A 19,237-nucleotide genomic window follows, 5' to 3' on the forward strand; every position below is an offset into this window, starting at 1 on the left:
GGATATTCCCCTTCTTCCCTCTGTATTACAAACCCCATTAGTGTGGCCGAGGCTAATAATAGCCGGGCTGCTTACCTTCTCCGGAGGGATCGAATCAGCGCATGTCCCCGCGCCGGCTGCCCCGGGGCCGCAGTGCCGCCGCGCCGGGTCTGTGCTTGGTCAGTTCGGCCGGCCCCCACCCCACCTGCCAGCTGCAGCAGCTGCTCCCGCCGCTCCCGCCGCCGAGCTCCGGCCGCAGGAAGTCATCCCCCGCGCCGGGCCGGATCGCCACATTCCGCGCCAGCCGCGGGGGGAGAGGGGCCTCTTCCTGCTGCGGGGACCGGCTCCTGGAAACTGCGCTCAAAGATCGCTACCCTTCCCGGTTGTAGGGTTATTTTCTAGGAATGCTTTTACAGAAGAAGCGTCGCCGGCTGGTGGACCGAGAGAGAAGAGCCAGAGTGACTTTCTCTGCAGAGCGCCTTACCTCTGAGCGCTCCCCTGTCACTCCCGCGGCATGTACAGCTCCATTCCGCTGTGTGGGTTTTCCACCCTCTTCATCTTCCTTATCTGTATTGTTCATTTCGCTGAATTTGAGAGTGGGATTAGCTTTGAAGATATCATTCAAACACTCCGAAAATATTTTAAATTGGCGACTAGTTTTTCCAAGCCCCTGTAGCAAGCTCCACTTTCCCTCAACACACACACACACACACATACACACACACACACACAGTTACTCGCACGTACACACCCAGCCAAACCACTCACAATTAGGAAAGCTGGGACCTCTCGCCCTCTTGCCTACGTAATGGAACAGGAAACTCCCAAAGGAGTGGGGAAGTAGGACCGGCTAGCGAAAGCACTCGAGGAAAGAGAGAGGGGTCGCCCCAAGATTTTGTTGCTGTTCAGTAGTGTCCTTAGTGGACAGATGTTCCCCCTCTAACCCCCTGGCCCCGCCCCAAGTGGAATGGCTGGTCTGGTGACCGCTGTAACATTTGGAAACAAAGAAGCTGAAGCCACATTAACAGGTGGCTGCATCTCTTTCTTTCCCGAAGGATTTATCAGAATTGGCTTTAGGAATAATATTAGCATATACGTATATAATAAACCCTTTCCTTCTCTCTTTAAATTGGCACCAGCTATTAACAGGTTTCTCTCTCTCTCTCATTTTCCTCCCTCCCTCCTTCCCTTCCTCCCTCTCCTAAGCTGACCAGATCATCAGTTTCCGGACTTAAGGGGGAAAAAAAGGCCAAGGATGTGCTCTCTTTACAGCTGAACCAGGGCTTATTTTCCCGGTGTTCAGCCATTCCCAAGTAGAGAGGCTTTTTGACCCTAGGGTTCTCTGTGAGTGAACTTCTCACATTCAGCTTGCTTTTGGAATTGCCCATCACTAGGTCCAGGCCAGTTTTATCCTTGGATTTGTCCAGCAACCTAAACAGTATAATTGCACAAGGCCAAGGCAGTACTTTTAATCTAGGAAGAGTTCCCAACTCTCTGTTTAGCAGTTCCAAAATTAGGAGGTAGTGTAGCAAACAGTTTCAACAAGGCTCAGTAAGAATTCTTGACCCTAGAATGCGGGCTTTTAAAAAGCTGGAACAACCTAATTCATCTCTCTGAGTTTCACTTTCATAAAATTAGACCTCACCAAAGAGCAGGGGATTCTTAATATGTATCAAAGTGTATGTGGAATCTGGATGGGAATATTACATCTTTAATTTCACTAACCTCTAGCTGCAATTTAGTATTTAGCATGTCCTTTAAATCTAAATGCAGACAACAAACCACAATAATATTAGGAGTACCTGTGACTATATCCCCAGCAGATACCACAGACAATTTCCTAAGGCAGTTTTTATAGATATCTCAAAGTATCACTACTCTGATGTTACAATCAAATCATCATTACCTTTTTTTGTTTTATCTAATAGACTATATCTATTTTAGAATGGTTTTAGATATACAGAAAAATTAAGGGGATAATACAGAGTTCTTATATATCTCATTCCCAATTTCCTCGATTATTGACACCGTACACCAGTGTGGTACCTTTTTTACAATTAATGAGCCAATATTAATACAATAATATTAACCAGAGTCTGTACTTTATTCAGATTTCCTTGGCTTTTGCCTAGTGTCCTTAATTCCATTTCAGGCTTCCATCCAGGACACCACATTACATTTAGTTATCAAGCCCCCTTAGGCTCCTCTGGGCTGTGGTAGTTTCTCAGGCTTTTCTTGTTTTTGATAACCTTGACAGTTTCTTTTTTAAATGTATTTATTTAATTTATTTATTTTTGGCTGTGTTGGGTGTTTGTTGCTACGCGCGGGCTTTCTCTAGTTGCGGAGAGCGGGGGTTACTCTTCGTTGCAGCGCGCCGGCCTCTCATTGCAGTGGCCTCTCTCATTGTGGAGCACGGGCTGTAGGCGCGTGGGCCTCCGTAGTTGCAGCATATGGACTCAGTATTTGTGGTTCACGGGCTTAGTTGCTCCCTGGCATGTGGGATCTTCCCAGGCCAGGGCTCGAACCCGTGTCCCCTGCATTGGCAGGCGGACTCTCAACCACTGCGCCACCAGGGAAGCCCCAACCTTGACGGTTTTGAGGAGCAGTGATCAAGTGTTTTGTAGCATACCTCACTAATGTAAACTGTCCAATGCTTTTCTCACGGTAAGACTGGGATTATGGTTTATTGGGAGGACAACCAGATAAAGTGCCTTTTTAATAACATCTTATCAAGGGTACATGCTATCAATGTGATTTGCCTGTTGATGTTGACCTTGATAACCTGGCTGAGGTCGTGTCTCAGATTTCTCCACTGTAAAGTTACTCCTCCACCCCTTCCACACTACACTTGTTGGAAGGAAGTCACTATGTGAAGCACAAACCCAAAAAGTGGAGAGTTATGATCCACCTCCTTGAGGACAGAGTATGTACATAAAGTATTTGGAATTCTTCCACACAGATTTGTCTATTTTCCCCTAAACATTAATTTATTCAATTATTGATATTTATTTATATCAGTATAGACTCATGGATATCTATTTTATCCTTTGGGTTATAATCCAATACTACTTTATTTTGTTGTTTGAATTGTTCCAGCTTTGGCCATTGGGAGCTTTTGCTTTTGGCACCTGTGCTCCTTTGACATACTCCCTTTGGGGTGTGTGAGTTTGTGTGTGTGTGTGTATCTGTGTGTATCTGTGTTTAGCATGCATGTTTGTGTGTGTGTTTAATACTTCCTGACTTTCTGGTACCACAAGATGCTCCAGGCTCATTTTGTGTATTTCCTGCCCCAGTCCTAGAATCAGTCATTTCTCTGAGGAGCCCTGATTCCTTTTATTGGAGAGTAGTAATAGAAACCAAGATCTGGGCTCTAGATGTGCTGTTGCTAATGGGCTATTATTTGATTAGGCTCTCTTAACTGAGAGAACAAAGAAATATATATGTATACTAACCCATGTATATACACATATCAGTAAATACTTCTATATATAACTATCTATATCTATATTGAGCTGAGTGTATACTGATGTCTGCAACTATAATGCATTAACGCTGAGATTAGTTTAGCCTTCTCCTCTTGTTTATCTGTAAATTCATACTTCAATATTGAGAAATGTGGCTACCACCATCCACCATCTATTTATTTAATTGTTCCAATTTCAGTACACATGTATCAGAGTTGTGAACCCATCTCCCCAACATCACTATTTTTAAGTATAGTAGTTAATAGAGTCTCTGTTATATCTTGTTATTTGATGAGTTTAAATACCCATTCGTTTCTATATCACAAATTTGGTTTTTAAAATATTCTAATGACTACATTTAAAACATAGTAACTAGTTTCTTTTGAGATTCTATGTATTATATTTTATGAATTTAAAAGTGTTATTTTAAGACTATTTAAATGGGCTACTCCATATTGTCAAAGGGATTCACAGTAAAAAGAAGGTTAGGACCCCAACCTCACAAAGATTATTGTCAGTTTATAATGAGATGATGTGAAATTGTCTGGTGCAAATGTTGGGAGCTCATGCTTGATAAGTGTTAGCTTTGTCCACTTGGGCAGGCTTCTTTCTCCTTTAAAGTTCTAAACACCTTGGAAGAGAGAACATGCTAAACCTTATGGTTAATAATTTATAATGTAGTGGAAGGATTTGCTAGGCATCAGTGTTGGAGGTAAAGGTCCATATAAGGTTGACGGAGGATGAGTGATTCCACTGCAGAAGTTTGTACTTGATATAAATTAATATAAGTGCAAGCAATGTATTTTAAGTTCATTCTAGAGGAGTAGTTCAGAATAGCTTCATAGAGGAGAAGACCTGAGCTATCTTGGGAGATGTTTAAACAGATGAGGAGTGGAGCCGGAGTTGAGAAGGCAAAGGCAGTGTAGCCTTAGAATGCAAATGTTCACAGACATGATCTTGTGGTTTATTCACCATCCTTACCAACCTAATAAGGACACCTGCTGGTAGCTGCATCATCATCATCATCACCATCAACATCATCACCATCATGTTAATAAAGAATGGATATATTTGCCAGGTAGTCAAACAAGCTCTTTGCATGTAGCACCTAGATGTTTTCTACGATCCACCTTATGAGTTCAATCATTGTAATTATTCTCATTTTTCACATACAAAAATGAAGACTTAGAGAGATTAAGTAATTTGTTCAAATCTTGGTGTGTGCCCTCTCAACTCCATGCTCTTTACCTCTGTGCTTAACAGGCTAGGATGATTTGCCCATATTAAGGGCTCAAATATTGGTTGATAAGTATAATAATCTCATAAAAGGAAAAGTGAAGTAATCTACTTTGATGTTTATGGTGCAGTTTGGTGAATGCACTGAAGTGCCAATAGATGAATAATAAAAGTTAGAAACACACAAAAATAGAGAAGAAAAATTCATATGTGTATGTCTGCTGGGAACAAAAAATCCTCCTGAATATCTAACTTCTTAGTAAATATCAGGATATCACATACGCATCATTAGGCAGCATCAATGGAGGATCCTCTGTACCCTGCAAGAGGGCACTGTTATAGATGCACAGAAAGAAAATTCATATTTCCTGTACATTATAAATAAGGACATACTATGATCACTCTTTAAGAATGAAGTAATTTGAGTTTTTAAATTTTCCTTATCAATTGGTGTATATGAATCATGTTAGGTGAAGAATTATTGGTTGATTGGACATTTTATGTTTTAATTCTTTACAGAAAACAGTAAACAAATCCTTTTAGGCTTAAAATATCACATTCAGCAAATGAGTTATTATACTGAAGAAAGTGATGAATTCAGTAAAGTGTCTGGAATCTAAAATAAGAAGTAATTGAAGGAACTGGGAATAGATGACATGAAGCAAGACCAGGAGAGAAGTAGGTGGTCGCTCTAAACTATTTTAGGAGTTGTCCTATGAAAAAGGGTTTAGACTGTCCCACACTGAAGATTTTAGACCAAGTAGACAGGTTTAGGTTGATAAAAGGATGAACATTTTGACAAGTAGAACCTTTCAACTATAAAATGGACCGACTGCATTTTAAACTCAAGAACTCCCTGTTACTGAAGTGCTTTAACAGAGGTTGAAGTTAAGCAGTTGGAAAAGTAAGAGCCTTTACAGTGAGAAAATTCTATGATTCTATGGTTTTCAACTCATAAATTTGTGTAGTTCATCCATTTTACTCATTGTATACACTTAAGTATATTGTTCCTTGAAATGGCCATTCAAAGTTGTTTCCTGTGCCACACACTATGAATGTTAGGGTTAGTCCTGTGTAAATCTTACCCCCATTGAATTAGTATTAACCCTAAGCAAGCAGCTTTCTTACATAAGGAAACAAAAAAAGAGGTTCAGAAATGTCCAAACTAAGTTTTTATAAAACTGTGTTATCAAATCTAATTTATCAAAAAACTTCAAACAGGGGCTTCCCTGGTGGCGCAGTGGTTGAGAGTCCACCTGCCGATGCAGGGGACACGGGTTCGTGACCTGGTCTGGGAAGATCCCACATGCCGTGGAGCGGCTGGGCCCGTGAGCCACGGCCGCTGAGCCTGCACCTCCAGAGCCTGTGCTCCACAACGGGAGAGGCCACAATGGTGAGAGGCCCATGTACCGCAAAAAAATAAAAATAAAAGGAAGATGCAGACCTGTATGCTTCAGGATTTTCTCACCAAAACCCCACACAATTTCTTTACTATTCCAGCCAAGTATGGCCTAGCCCTACCCTCATCCCTGTTTTTCTTGGTTTAGTAATAAAGAAAGAGATGGAAATAAAGAAGAGATATCAGGTAGAAAGATATAAAATAGTGGGGAAAATAATATAAGTGAAGTCAAGTACCACCATCATTTACTAGAAGTGAACTTTCAGCACCAGCATTAATATTTTTTCCTGTTATATCTGTAAATGATAATAACTAATATGTACATAACAATTTTCAATTTAAACAAATCTCATTTTTATAACTAACTACTTCGCAACAAGCAACATGCTAAGGCAACACCAATAGATGAAAAACGGTAGTCCCTGGCCCCAAGGAACGTTGTCCAGGAGAACACAGATATATGTAAACAACACAATCACAATACAGTGTAGCGAGTGCAACAATCAGGCATGCAGAAGTGCAAGGGTAGCAAAAAGGAGCATGTGATCACAACACTAAAAAGAAGACTGCACAAAAGACATAATATGTAAACTGAGGTTTGAAAAATGAAGTGGGTTTCCCAGGTGCCCCATAGGGAGAAAGGAATTCTTGGAGGAGGGAAAAGCATAAATGAAGACAGTGAATTGTTCATATAATCCAGAAGTGAAGTAGGCAATGGCAAGAGAAATGATTGGACACAGGCGTCATGAATACTTGCATGTCTGCATTTTAGCAAGTCCATTCTAAAGGAAACTTTGAGGATCAACTCGGGGGTGGGGGGCCGCAGGGGGCACAGAACTAGTCATTGCTGCCAGAAACACGGGAACCACTTTCTACCAACCCACCAAAATAACGACTTCAAAGGCAACATGGTATCACAGAAAAGGTTTGTTTTTTTGTTTGTTTGTTTTTAGTTCATTAGGTCTCACTTAAAATTCTGATTCCACAATGCACTTGCTTTGGGATCTTGAACAACACTCATAACCTCTGCAAGTTTCAGTGTAGTAAGTTTATGTGATTACCTTCATCTGTAATATCCCTGCGTTGCAATCTTAATGGAAACTCAAGTTCAGGTCAAAGACAAGTTTCTCTGTGACCTCTCCTCTGAATTGATTCAAAAGCTGTCTCTCCCGTCCTCATTTGGCTTCTCTTATGGAATCTCATAAAAACTTCTATGACCTCTTTTGTGTTTTTTTGTTGTTGTTGTTGTCTGTTTGTTTGTTTTTTAATTTAAGTATAGTTGATTTACAATGTTGTGTTACTTTCAGGTGTACAGCACAGTGATTCCTTTTTCACATTCTTTTCCCTTATAAGTTATTACAAAATATTGAGTAGAGTTCCCTGTGCCAATAAGGAGATCCTTGTTGTATCTATTCTATGCCTTATTTGAATGACCGTAGCACTCGTTGTCTGTATCATTTTTATGTCTCTGGTTGCTTTGTGACTGAAAATGAAAAATTTCTATTTGTTCATTTCCTGGCCCTTCCTTAAAAATGTGTTCATTTATGTATTTCATATTTATTGACTACATCTTAGACACCGTGTTAACTGCTGGTTCTAGATGTTAGTAAAATATAGACCTTCCTGCTCAAAAGGTCACAGTATTTGTGGGAAAACAAAAAAAATGAACTACCTATATCTCAAAGAGCTTTGTACTTCCCAAAGAGAACACACCTAGTAGGTACAATAAATACATGTATCATACATAAATGTATAAATAGTTAATGGGATTAAAAACTAGAGATAATTGCTTTTCGATTCTGAGGAAATGATGATTATATTTCACCAGGAGCTCAATACCACTCTGAGAATGAGGGCTTAACCCCCGTCCTGACTCACTGCATTGCTTTTCTGTATAAAAAATACACAAGTCTGTATATACGCTCTAGAAAAAGGCTTATCTGGCATGAATTTCAGAGAGCAAGAAGAAAACTTCAAGAAGTTCAGAGAAGCATCCAGCAGCTCAGATGATTGGCACTAATACAACTTGCTTGACAGGAAAATTGAGCTGTAAATCTCACAAAATTAGATGATCTTTGAAGAATTTCAAAACCTCCTGCTATTAATTGGAAATCCTAGAAGAACCGCTTCTTTTAAAGCATACTGATAATATGCTTTACAGCTTAATATTCAGAAGCCTATGTTTTGGCTAAGTGAGCTTCAGGAAAGAAGGAAACTTGTGGTTCCGTTCCATCTACTCTGCAAACTCTGGTCAAGACATCTACTTCTGTGCTCAGCCATCTTATCATCTGTAAAATGGAGGCAACTCTAAGAAAACATAGTTACAGAGATGTTGCACAGTTTCATGTGTCATTGTCTTCATTTGTTTCAGAAAACCAATAACATCTAAGCTACTACTGCAAAGAGTGCAATGTTACTTGGGGTCATCTGGTGCAGCTCTGTCAAAGTAAAGAAAAGGAAAGCGGCCTAGAATAACGATAATTTTCCCAAGAGGACACTATTATTTTATGGTAAATCTGGGACAAGAACCCTGATCTCTTTGATGCCATTCCATTGTTCTTTCGTTGGGTTCTGAACAACCCAGAGAAAGAAAGAGAAATAAAACTCCTATGTGCTGTGTCACTGGTACAGGTCGTGGCAAGATTGGAATTGGAGCACTACATATTAACAGGTATTTGGGGAATTCTTCAAACTAATTAAGATATATACCAGGTCCATAAAAAACAGTATGTTTTCTGAAGATGATTCTGTGGCATGAACAGAACTGGTAACTGAAGGTGTCTGTGTGCTGCAGTTCCAAACAGCATGGATGAATGGTTGTTTTCTGGCACCTTGAAGACTCCATCCCAACATACACATTAAAATAAAATTAACATTTCAACTGGGTCATAGTTAATTCTGCATGCTCTTGTAAGTCAGCAAAATATTCCATATATCATTTAAGTTGTCACTCCCTTTCTTTTTTTTTTTTTTTTTTGCCGTACGCGGGCCTCTCACTGTTGTGTCCTCTCCCGTTGCGGAGCAGAGGCTCTGGACGCGCAGGCTCAGCGGCCATGGCTCACGGGCCCAGCCACTCTGCGGCATGTGGGATCTTCCCGGTCCGCAGCACGAACCTGTGTCCCCTGCATCGGCAGGCGGACTCTCAACCACTGCGCCACCAGGGAAGCCCCGTATCTGATTTTCGTATTAGGACTCTTCTAATTTTTTATATACATTGGAAAATAACTGATGTCTTTCTAAGGTGTATATCTTTGATTATGTTTTCTATTTTCATAAAGCTTCTTGTATTCTCTACTCAAAACAGGAGTAAATAATGGCTGCATATAACTAATCATAATCAGCCATTTTGTCCAGATTTTTAGATGTGTTGGTATAAAGCTACCATAGTATTCTTTTGTAATTAAAAAAAATTCTCTCTGTTTTATAGGTAGTCCCATCTCTATCATATTTGCCAAATATTGCTTATTTTATTGGTGTTTGTAAAGAGCAAGCTTTTGGTTTTCTTTGTCACGTTTACTGCTTTTCTTCTCTATTTTTGACTTTTCTCTTGATTAATTTTGTCCTTCCACTCTTTGGGATTTACCTTGTTCTTTTTCTATGTCTACGGTCCATTTCCTGTAGCTTCAAGAGCCATTTTCCACAACTCAATGAGCTCTGCTGGCTGTGTCATGGCCACTTCATCATATGCCATTAAAACTTAATCTCATACACTGTGTGAAGACTCGGCGGTCTTATTTTGCTTTCAAAATTGTTCTATAGCCTTGGATCCTTCTTCTTCTCCTAAATTAGCACTATCATCAGGGAAAATTCTAGTGGGCCTAGAATTCTAGGCTTGCCTTTCCTGCAGTTTCATAATCAAAGAAAAAACATTTCCACCCTTTTTTTGATGTTGATCGAAAATTTAGCAACACTTCTTTGCACTGTATTCAAATCCCAAAATATGAGCAAGCCTTCATGCACACAGGCTCACTGAAATGTCATAACTTTAAACTATGTATGACCTTGAACAATGACCTTTCCAAATACTCCACACTCTTTCTAGGTGTTCAGACTTTTTCATTCCTACAACATCTTTTACATAGGGTCGATTTGTGTCCTAAGTTCTTCCTCACGCCCACTTCTGAGTATATATCCAGAGGAAATATCATCATAATTTGAAGAGATATCTGTACTCCCATGTTTATTGTAGCATTATGCACAAGAGCCAAGGTATGGAAACCACCTAAGTGTCCATAGTAGATTAATGGATAAAGGAAATATGGTATATATATAGAATAGAATATTATTCAACCTTAAAAAAGAAGAAAATCCTATCATTTAAGTCAACATGGATAAAACTGGAGGCCACGATGCTAAGTGAAATAAGACAAAAACAAATAGTGCATGATGTCACTTATATGTGGACTCTAGAAAAATAATGAAATAAATCAACTCTTCCCTCCCTGGACATTTTCCTCAGCAGAATCTAGCAGCCTCTACTATGAGTATTATCTTTTTTCTTTTTATTGTTTGTACCAGATCACAACCCCAGGGAACCTATGTATTTACCGATGTATATCTACATTATAGTTTACCATTGTTCTTTTCCTTTGTAATTCATTCCTTCCACTTCTGGCCTCAGAACCTCATTTTTACTTTGGAGAAGTCCTTGTGATTCAGGTAGGCTGTGTGTCTCCTTCCTAGGCTGTGTGACTTGGGGCTGGCTAGACACAGTGTTTCACATATACTCTATATGTCTTAAGTACTTATTTCTCTGTTTTCCATCATTTTCCCTCCAAATTTTTGTGTAGTTATTTTTTAATTGACATTTGTATTCCTTTCTTTTGTTTGACTAAGGTACTGTTCAACCAATCTTCTGAGTGCTTAATTTCAACTTTTTTAATTCTAGAAGTTTCTTTTGGTTGCATTTCACAGATAATTTTTGCTTAAATTGTACATGTTGCCCTTCTTTTAATACATTAATCATAATTTTAAATAATAGTTTCATTGAGATATATTTTACTTTCCATATTATTTAAAGTGTACAATTTAATGTGTTATGCATCTACCACCACAATCAATTTTAGAACTTTCATCCACCCCCCAAAAGAAAAAGAATCTATTATAGGTCACTCACTCCCCCATTTCTCCAAACCCTAGGCAGCCACTAATATACTTTGTCTTTACAGATTTGTCTAGTCTGGACATTGCATACAAATGGAATCATACAATTACTTAGCATGTTTTCAAGGTTCATCCATGTTGTAGCATGCATCAGTACTTGATGTCTTTTTATGGCTGAATAATAGTCCATGGTGTGGATATTACTATGTTTCATTTATCCATTCACAATAAATGGTCATTTGGTTATTTCCACTTTGGGGCTCTTATGAATAATGCTGCTGTGGTTGGATTTACGTGCAAGTTATGTATGCAGGTCTAGATTTGTTTTTTAAATTAACAGACTATTTCGGAGCAGTTTCTGGTTTACAGAAAAATTAAACAGAAAGGACAGAGTTCTCATAACTCCTTAGCTCTCTACCCAGTTTCCCCTATTATTAACATCTTACATTAGCGTAAGATGTTTGTTATAGTTAATGAACCCATATTGATACATTATTACTAACTAATATCCATGGTTTACATTAGACCTCACTCTTTGTTTTGTACATTATATGATTTTTGACAAATGTGCAATAACCTGTATCCACCATTACAGAACCATACACAGGAAGTCTCTTTGCCTTTAAAATTCCGCACTTCACCCATCCTTTTCTCCCTCCCCGCAACCTCTGGCAACCACTGATCTTTTGACTGTCTCCACACTTTTGCCTTTTCCTAAATTTCATATAGCTGCAATCATATAATATGCATGTAGCCTTTGCAGATTGGCTTTTTTTCACATAGCAATATACATTTAAGCTTCTTCCATGTCTTTTCATGGCTTCATAGCATTTTCTCTTTATTGCTCAATGTTGTTCCTTTGTACCAACATATACCATAGTTTGTTTATCCATTCACCTATTGAAAAACATCTTGGTTGATTTCAAGTTTTGGCAATTATGAAAGAAACTGTTATAAACATCCATGTGCAGGTTTTTATGTGGACATAACTTTTCAGTTCCTATGGGTAAATACCAAAGAGCATGATTACTAGATCACTGTATGGTAAAAGTATGTTTAGTTTTGTAAGAAACTGCCAAGTACCCTGCTAGCAGCAAATGAGAATTTCAGTTGTTCTGCATCATCAACAACTTTGGTATTTCATTATTTGGATTTTAGCTATTTGAATAGGTGTGTAGTGGTATCTCGTTATTCTAATTTAAAATTCCCTGATGACATGGAATGTGTAGCATCTTTTCATATGCTTATTTGCCATGTGTCTATTTTCTTTGTTTAATCATAGTTGTTTTGTTTTGTTTTTTAGCCAATGCCTACTAACTCTTGTCCTCCTGTGTCTATTTATATTGTCTTTTTTCTTTCTTTTTTTTTTTTGAGCTTTTGATCATTGAGTCTTTTTCCTGGTATGTCCAATTATTTTTTATATTAAAATTGGGCTTAACTTATTTTAGGAAACTATAAAGATACCTCCATATTCTGGATGTTGTTATCGTTCTCTTGAAAAGATTTCCTTTTGCCCATGGCAGACAGTTACCATAGGGACTGGAAACCTTAGTCCATTCTCAGTTTGAGCTCATTCAAAGCCTTTTTTTCCGTCTGTGTGAAGGGTGCTCTATTTCTGTCTTGTCCTTCCTCTACGGGTGTTGCCGTTTGGGATTACCATGTGAACGTTTGGATTCTCCCTATTCCCAACTACCCTTGTATTTGTTAGGCTTTAAATGTAATGGTTCCCCCAGCCCTGTGAGACTAAGGATACGTGTAACTTGTCATTCCATTAGTTGTTGCTTTTAGCCTCAGCTCTTGCCGTTTGGCTTCTGTGGTTACAGTCTTTTGAACTCCTTGGCTTTTCAGCTCCTAGGCTATAACATTTGAATCAGCAAATGCCCCAAGGAGAAAAGCTGCACCAAATGTCAAGCTTGCATCTGTGTTTCCCTTCTCTCCAGAACTTGGCCCACATGTCTTGGTGTCTCTCTAACATTCGGATGCTGGCGAACACATGTTTTCTTACTGTATCCAGGTTTTCTAAAATTTCTTTAGACTTCACCTGATCTTATGTTATTATTGAAGTATCATCTCAATTAGCCCTAGGAAGAAAATTTACAATTTTATGTTTTTTTTAATTTTCTATATTACCTCAGTTTCTGTAGAGACCTTTTACCTGATTGTTCAGTCTAGTTCCTGTGTTACCAGTAAGATGGAGATAGGTGGAGTCTAAGAATATTGGGGGGAAAATCACTGATGAATGATATGGCTCGTTCTTTTTGTTTTTCCTCTCCTTATTTACTCTGGCAGCCTACATTTGCCCTTCTTGATTTGACCCAGTTGCCCAGATAACCAACCCACTCTGGCAAAGACATGACTTTACTCTCATAAATGTCTGCATGTTAGGATAAGTTAGATGATGAACACCATGCCAAAGTTCTTTCTGTGACCAGTCAGAATGGCCATCATCAAAAAATCTACAAACAATAAATGCTGGAGAGGGTGTGGAGAAAAGGGAACCCTCTTGCACTGTTGGTGGGAATGTACATTGATACAGCCACTATTGAGTACAGTATGGAGGTTCCCTAAAAAACTAAAAATAGAACTACCGTACGACCCAGCAATCCCACTACTGGGCATATACCCTAATAAAACCATAATTCGAAAAGAGACATGTACCACCATGTTCATTGTGGCAGTATTTACAATCGCCAGGACATGGAAACAACCTAAGTGTCCATCGACAGATGAATGATAAAGAAGATGTGGCACATATATACAGTAGAATATTACTCAGCCATAAAAATAAATGAAATTGAGTTATTTGCAGTGAGGTGGATGGACCTAGAGACTGTCATACAGAATGAAGTAAGTCAGAAAGAGCAAAACAAATACCATATGCTAACACAGATATATGGAATCTGAAAAAAAATTCTTCTGAAGAACCTAGGGGCAGGACAGGAATAAAGACGCAGACGTAGAGAATGGACTTGAGGACACGGGGAGGGGGAAGGGTAAGGTGGGATGAAGTGACAGAGTGGCTTGGACATATATACACTCCCAAATGTAAAACACAAACTAGTGGGAGGCAGCCACATAGCACAGGGAGATCAGCTTGGTGCTTTGTGACCACCTAGAGGGGTGGGGTAGGGTGGGAGGGAGACACAAGAGGGAGGAGATATGGGGATATATGTACATGTATAGCTGATTCACTTTGTTATAAAGCAGAAACTAACACAGCATTGTAAAGCAATTCTACTCCAATAAAGATGTTAAAAAAACAAAAAGTTAGAGAGTAAAAAAATTCAAAAGAATTGGCCACACTCCTCCAATAGATTCTCTAACATTTAGCAGAACAGAATTCACACTGAATCTGGTTTATGAGTAAAAGACAAGTCAACTTTAAAGTGGATCAGAGATGACAACATTTCTTTTTCATGTGGCTGCTTTGGAGCCATATTTCTGCTGACCACTCAAAACCTTCCTCTTGAGTATTCTGTGATATATTAGAACCAGGAATAAGGGGTGTTAGTGCTGGTAGGGTCAGACAGTGGTCTGCGATTTAATTCACATATCCTTTCTGCACCAGACTCTTTAAGATCATTGAGTTATCCTAAGAATTTTGAAGCTGTAGAATTCACGACAGTACATTACAATATGCCAATATTACTATTCTCCTGCTCTGACATTCTCCACTGATGGACAGATGAAGGAGAAGGAAGGGCAGTCAGCAGTAACTGAGAGTAAATGAAACTGGAATATTATAATTCAGTATCATTTGAGTGACTGAATTGGCTGGCCCAGTGTTCTCCAGTTAAGGGTGAGGGAAGATTAATCCTGCACATGACACCACTACTGTATTTATACAAGTCTACTGGGACAGTTGTTTGCCTTGATTTGTTTTCTTCATTCATTTCAGTCAGACAGTTGTGTTGACTGATTTTCCTTTTTGATGTATGAAATGACTGTTTGACTGAATTTACCATTTACTTTACACTAGTGCACTGGAAAAATGATACATTCGTCAAATTGGATTGGCAGGTATGAAAATGTTTACCCCAGAACTAGACAGAAATATAATATTGCCTTCTACAGAAATGTAAGTCATATGCCCTGGATTTTGGGGAAATGTTCCAACTTTAACTATTTTGCCAAATTTCAAAAATGTAGGGTAACTGATCCCATAGTAAAAATAAGAAGATCTGTGAAGTCCAGATAAAAATAGTTTTGTGTGACTCTGACAATCACATAACACAAAAGAAAAAAGTATTATGAGATAAATTTTAGTGATTTTCATACTTATTAAGAGGTGTTTCTATGTTAAACTTTTGAGTCTTATTCTAGAAGTTCTTTAGGAACAAACACTTCAAATATATTCATAGAAAACCCTCTTTATTTATAATTCCATTCTTCCAATATTTATAGTTACTATGACAGGCCATTTCTCCACATCCCATCCCATGATTCTCTGCTCCTATTGAACATTTGGAAATTGGTGGCATGAGCAGGAAAGTGAAGCAGTTTTTGAGATTACTGAATAATGCTGATTTTATAAAGACTGCTTTCTTCCATTGTTGACAAACTTATTATGGTACCGATGGTTGGATACTACTCTTAGAGATGAAAAAGGTCTTAAGGAATCTTCCATATTCCATTCACCAATCTGTGTTCTTGTTCAAAGCAAAATTAATTCCTTTCAAAATTAACATATTAGCTTAATAATAATTTTTAGTCTAAAATAATCTATCTGGGAGAATGGGAATTTTTGGTGGGAAAAAGCGACAGAAGATGGGACGAAAAGAGAATTCATAGAAAGACAAAACAGCATTTTTTAAATGGTGGGTATGAACTTCTGTTTCCAACTATATCAGTTTACCTTAGGAAAACACACTAGAAAGGCCAGATAAATCATAAGCAACATTGGACTGTGAGCGTTAGAAAGCTACTGAGGTAGCCATGACCTAGAAAAGTAAAATAGAGAAAGAAACTCACTGAACTGAGAACAATATTCTGCACATGCTTTTCTAGCCCAGTCATTTAGAAACTACTGATGAAGAGCAAAAGGCTGAGAAACCAAATGCGGCTCCTAAGAGGTAGAAAAGCCAGTAGATCTTAGGACAATGTCATAGGACTAAGGAAACCAGAATTGGAATTGAGAAATAACAAGGCAGCTAGAATTTTAAGGACCAAAATCACAGAGAGAGTAAAGATTCAGAGAACAGAGCTGGATTCAGCAACAGTGTTCCCTTGCAGTATTTTCCATGTATAATAGGTAGACAAGGCAAGATGCTAAGAAGTCAAACAAAAGCTAACTGAAGTCAAAACAAAGACTTAGTTGGTTCATAATGCTGAAGAGACAAAATTGGGGTTCAGAACCTATGAAAGATTTGTGGCCCAATGGTAAACTAATGATATGAATTAGGACATTGAAATCTCTACATATGTGTGTGTGTGTGTCTGTGTTTGTGTGTGTGTGTGTGTGTGTGTGTGTGTTAGGAAGGTTGAGGCAACATCTACATTGAACCTTATAAAGAAGGAAAATGAGTATGAAGTTGGTCCAGTGACTGAGGTGATCTTCCCCTCTGCTCCCTACCTAAGAATAGGAAATTCTCTCCTCAAGAAAATACAGTTGACCCTTGAACAATGTAGGGGTTAGAGACACTGACTCCCTGTGCAGTCAAAAATCCACATATAACTTTATGGTCGGCCCTTCTTATCTGTGGTTCTGAATCTGAGGATTCAACCAACCACACATCATGTAGTACTGTATTACTTATTGAAAAAAAATCCATGTATAAGTGCATCTGTGCAGTTCAAACCCAGGTTGTTCAAAGGGCAACTGTAATGTCATTCAGATTCTATACAACTTGTCATATCCCAAGTCTGGTATTCACTGAAGAGCCACCAAGACAACCAAGAAAAGGAGAATTAGAATAAAAAACAAAACAGAATCAGAATCATAGATGACCTAAACATTAAAGTTCATACATATTTCGGTAAATATTATCAAGTTCAAGAAAATAGATGACAAGGTGGAGAACTTAACTTGACGAGTAGAAACTACAAACTGATTGAAGTTGAACTGATAGAATTAAAAACTATACGAAATTTAAAACTCGGTACTGGATTGGACACAGGTAAAGAGAGGTAAGTGAACTGGAAGATAGAGTAGTAACAATATTAAGACTAAAGCATGGGAAACGAAAAGAATAAAAAGTAGACAAAAGCGCATTTGGGACATATGGGCCACAGTAAATATTTTTTATCATATGTGTAAACCAGAGTCCAAAGAAAAAAGGAGAGAGAGATTGGGATGAAAACAATATTTCAGAAATATTAACAGCTGAGAGTTCTCTAAAACTAAAAAGAATATATGGAGCCATAAATTCAATAAGCACTAAAAAATGCAACAAGAACAAATCCAAAGAAAACCACACATGAGATCACCACAGTACAATTCATGAATAGCAATGAAAAGCATAACATCTTAAAAGCTGCCCGACGAAAAAGAGAGAGATTACTTTCAAAGGAACAATAGGATTAAGATTACAGCTTTCTTCTCAACGAAACTGACTGGATACTAGAAAATAATGGAATAATATTTTTAAGTGCTAAAGAAAAGAACTGCCCATTGGGAATTCTAGAGGCAGAGAAAATGTTGTTTGGAAGGAAAGATGAAATAAGGAAATTTGCAGACAAACAAAATTTAGAAAATATGTTCTTATCAGAACTGCCTGAATTAAATTATAAAGGGAGACCCGCAGGCTGAAGGAAGATTATCATAGACGAAAATAAGGACTTTATAAAGAATTATGTATAACAGAAGGAATAAATAAGTGGATAAACCTAAATAAAATCTAACAGCACAAAAAAGTAATAATAAAATATATCAAAAATTAAAATGCATTAAAAAAATGGAAGAGAAAAAGTAGTAAAAGATATTTAAGATCTCAGCATTGCTTGAGAAGCAGTAAAAGAGCTAATAAGTCATGGTACATGTGTAACTGCTACTTATGTACAAATAACAAGCTAATACAAGGGAAAATGGAATTTGAAGAAATCTAAAAGGAAGAAAGAAGAGCAAAAGGAACATAACAAGGTGGGACAGATAGTAAACGAGGAGTAAACGGTCTACAAGAAAATACCTTAACTGTAAATACTCAAATTAAAGGACAAGGATTATTCAAACAAAAAACGTAATTCTATGCCACCTACAAGAGACAAGAGTCAGATTGAAAATTAAAGGATTCAAAAATTATGTCCTAACAACAATAAGTAAAATTGAAGAAGATTTTTTAATATTAACATAAATTTGAAAGCAAAAAGTATCACTGGCGATAAGGCAGGATAATAAAACCCACTGTTACTTTACAAGGAATATATTATAAATCTAAACTTCAATGCAATAGATGAAGGGAAATTCCAAAAAACTAAGTAGAAATAGAAAAATCTAAATTACCTAGATCAGTAACATAGAACCACAACAACAAATCAGCAGGTTAGAGAAGATCTGAATACCGTCATTAAAAACTTTGGCCTACATTTACATAAAACACTGCAACAACAATGATGGAATATATATATTATGCAGAAAATTTTAGGTGCACATGGCACATTTATAAAATTGACTATATTCCGGTTATAAAACAAGACTCCGAATAAGCAAGAATTTAAAAAATATATAACCAATATTTTGCCAAATAGTTGGATATTAAAAACATACTTCTGATCATTATGTAAGTCAAAGATAAAGTCGCAATGGGAATTAGAATTTTGTTAATTGAATGATAATGAAAATATGCCATAACAAAACCTGTGGGTTGCAAATAAAGCTGTGGCCACAGAGAAGTTTATGTATTCAAATTATATTTTCTAAATGTAAAAGGGAAAGGAATAAAGCAACTAGAAGATAACCTATCACCCTGAGGTAGGCAGCTCCTGAAGTGTACCTGGTGGGGAAGGCAGGGCAGAACTTCAGGAGGCCAGCTGAGAGCACGGTGAACGCCACGTCAGGAGCAGTCTCCAAGAAAGAGCATTTAATGTACAAAGGGATGACTAAAATATATTTAAGAGCTAG

The 19,237-nt window shown here is 37.9% G+C and overlaps 1 pseudogene across 1 annotated transcript in view; it reads left to right on the forward strand.

Moving 5' to 3' along the window:
- Positions 1 to 946: 946 nt before the first annotated feature.
- The window catches only part of LOC308610723 (ferritin light chain-like), a 41,920-nt pseudogene continuing 23,629 nt past the window's right edge, over positions 947 to 19,237 (forward strand). The window contains exon 1 of the transcript in view: positions 947 to 967. The product of the transcript in view is annotated as a ferritin light chain-like (transcript). The remainder of the gene's footprint in view (positions 968 to 19,237) is intronic.

Source organism: Mesoplodon bidens, assembly GCF_964165515.1.
Source record: "Mesoplodon bidens genome assembly, contig: HAP1_SCAFFOLD_637, whole genome shotgun sequence".
NCBI lineage: Eukaryota > Metazoa > Chordata > Mammalia > Artiodactyla > Ziphiidae > Mesoplodon > Mesoplodon bidens.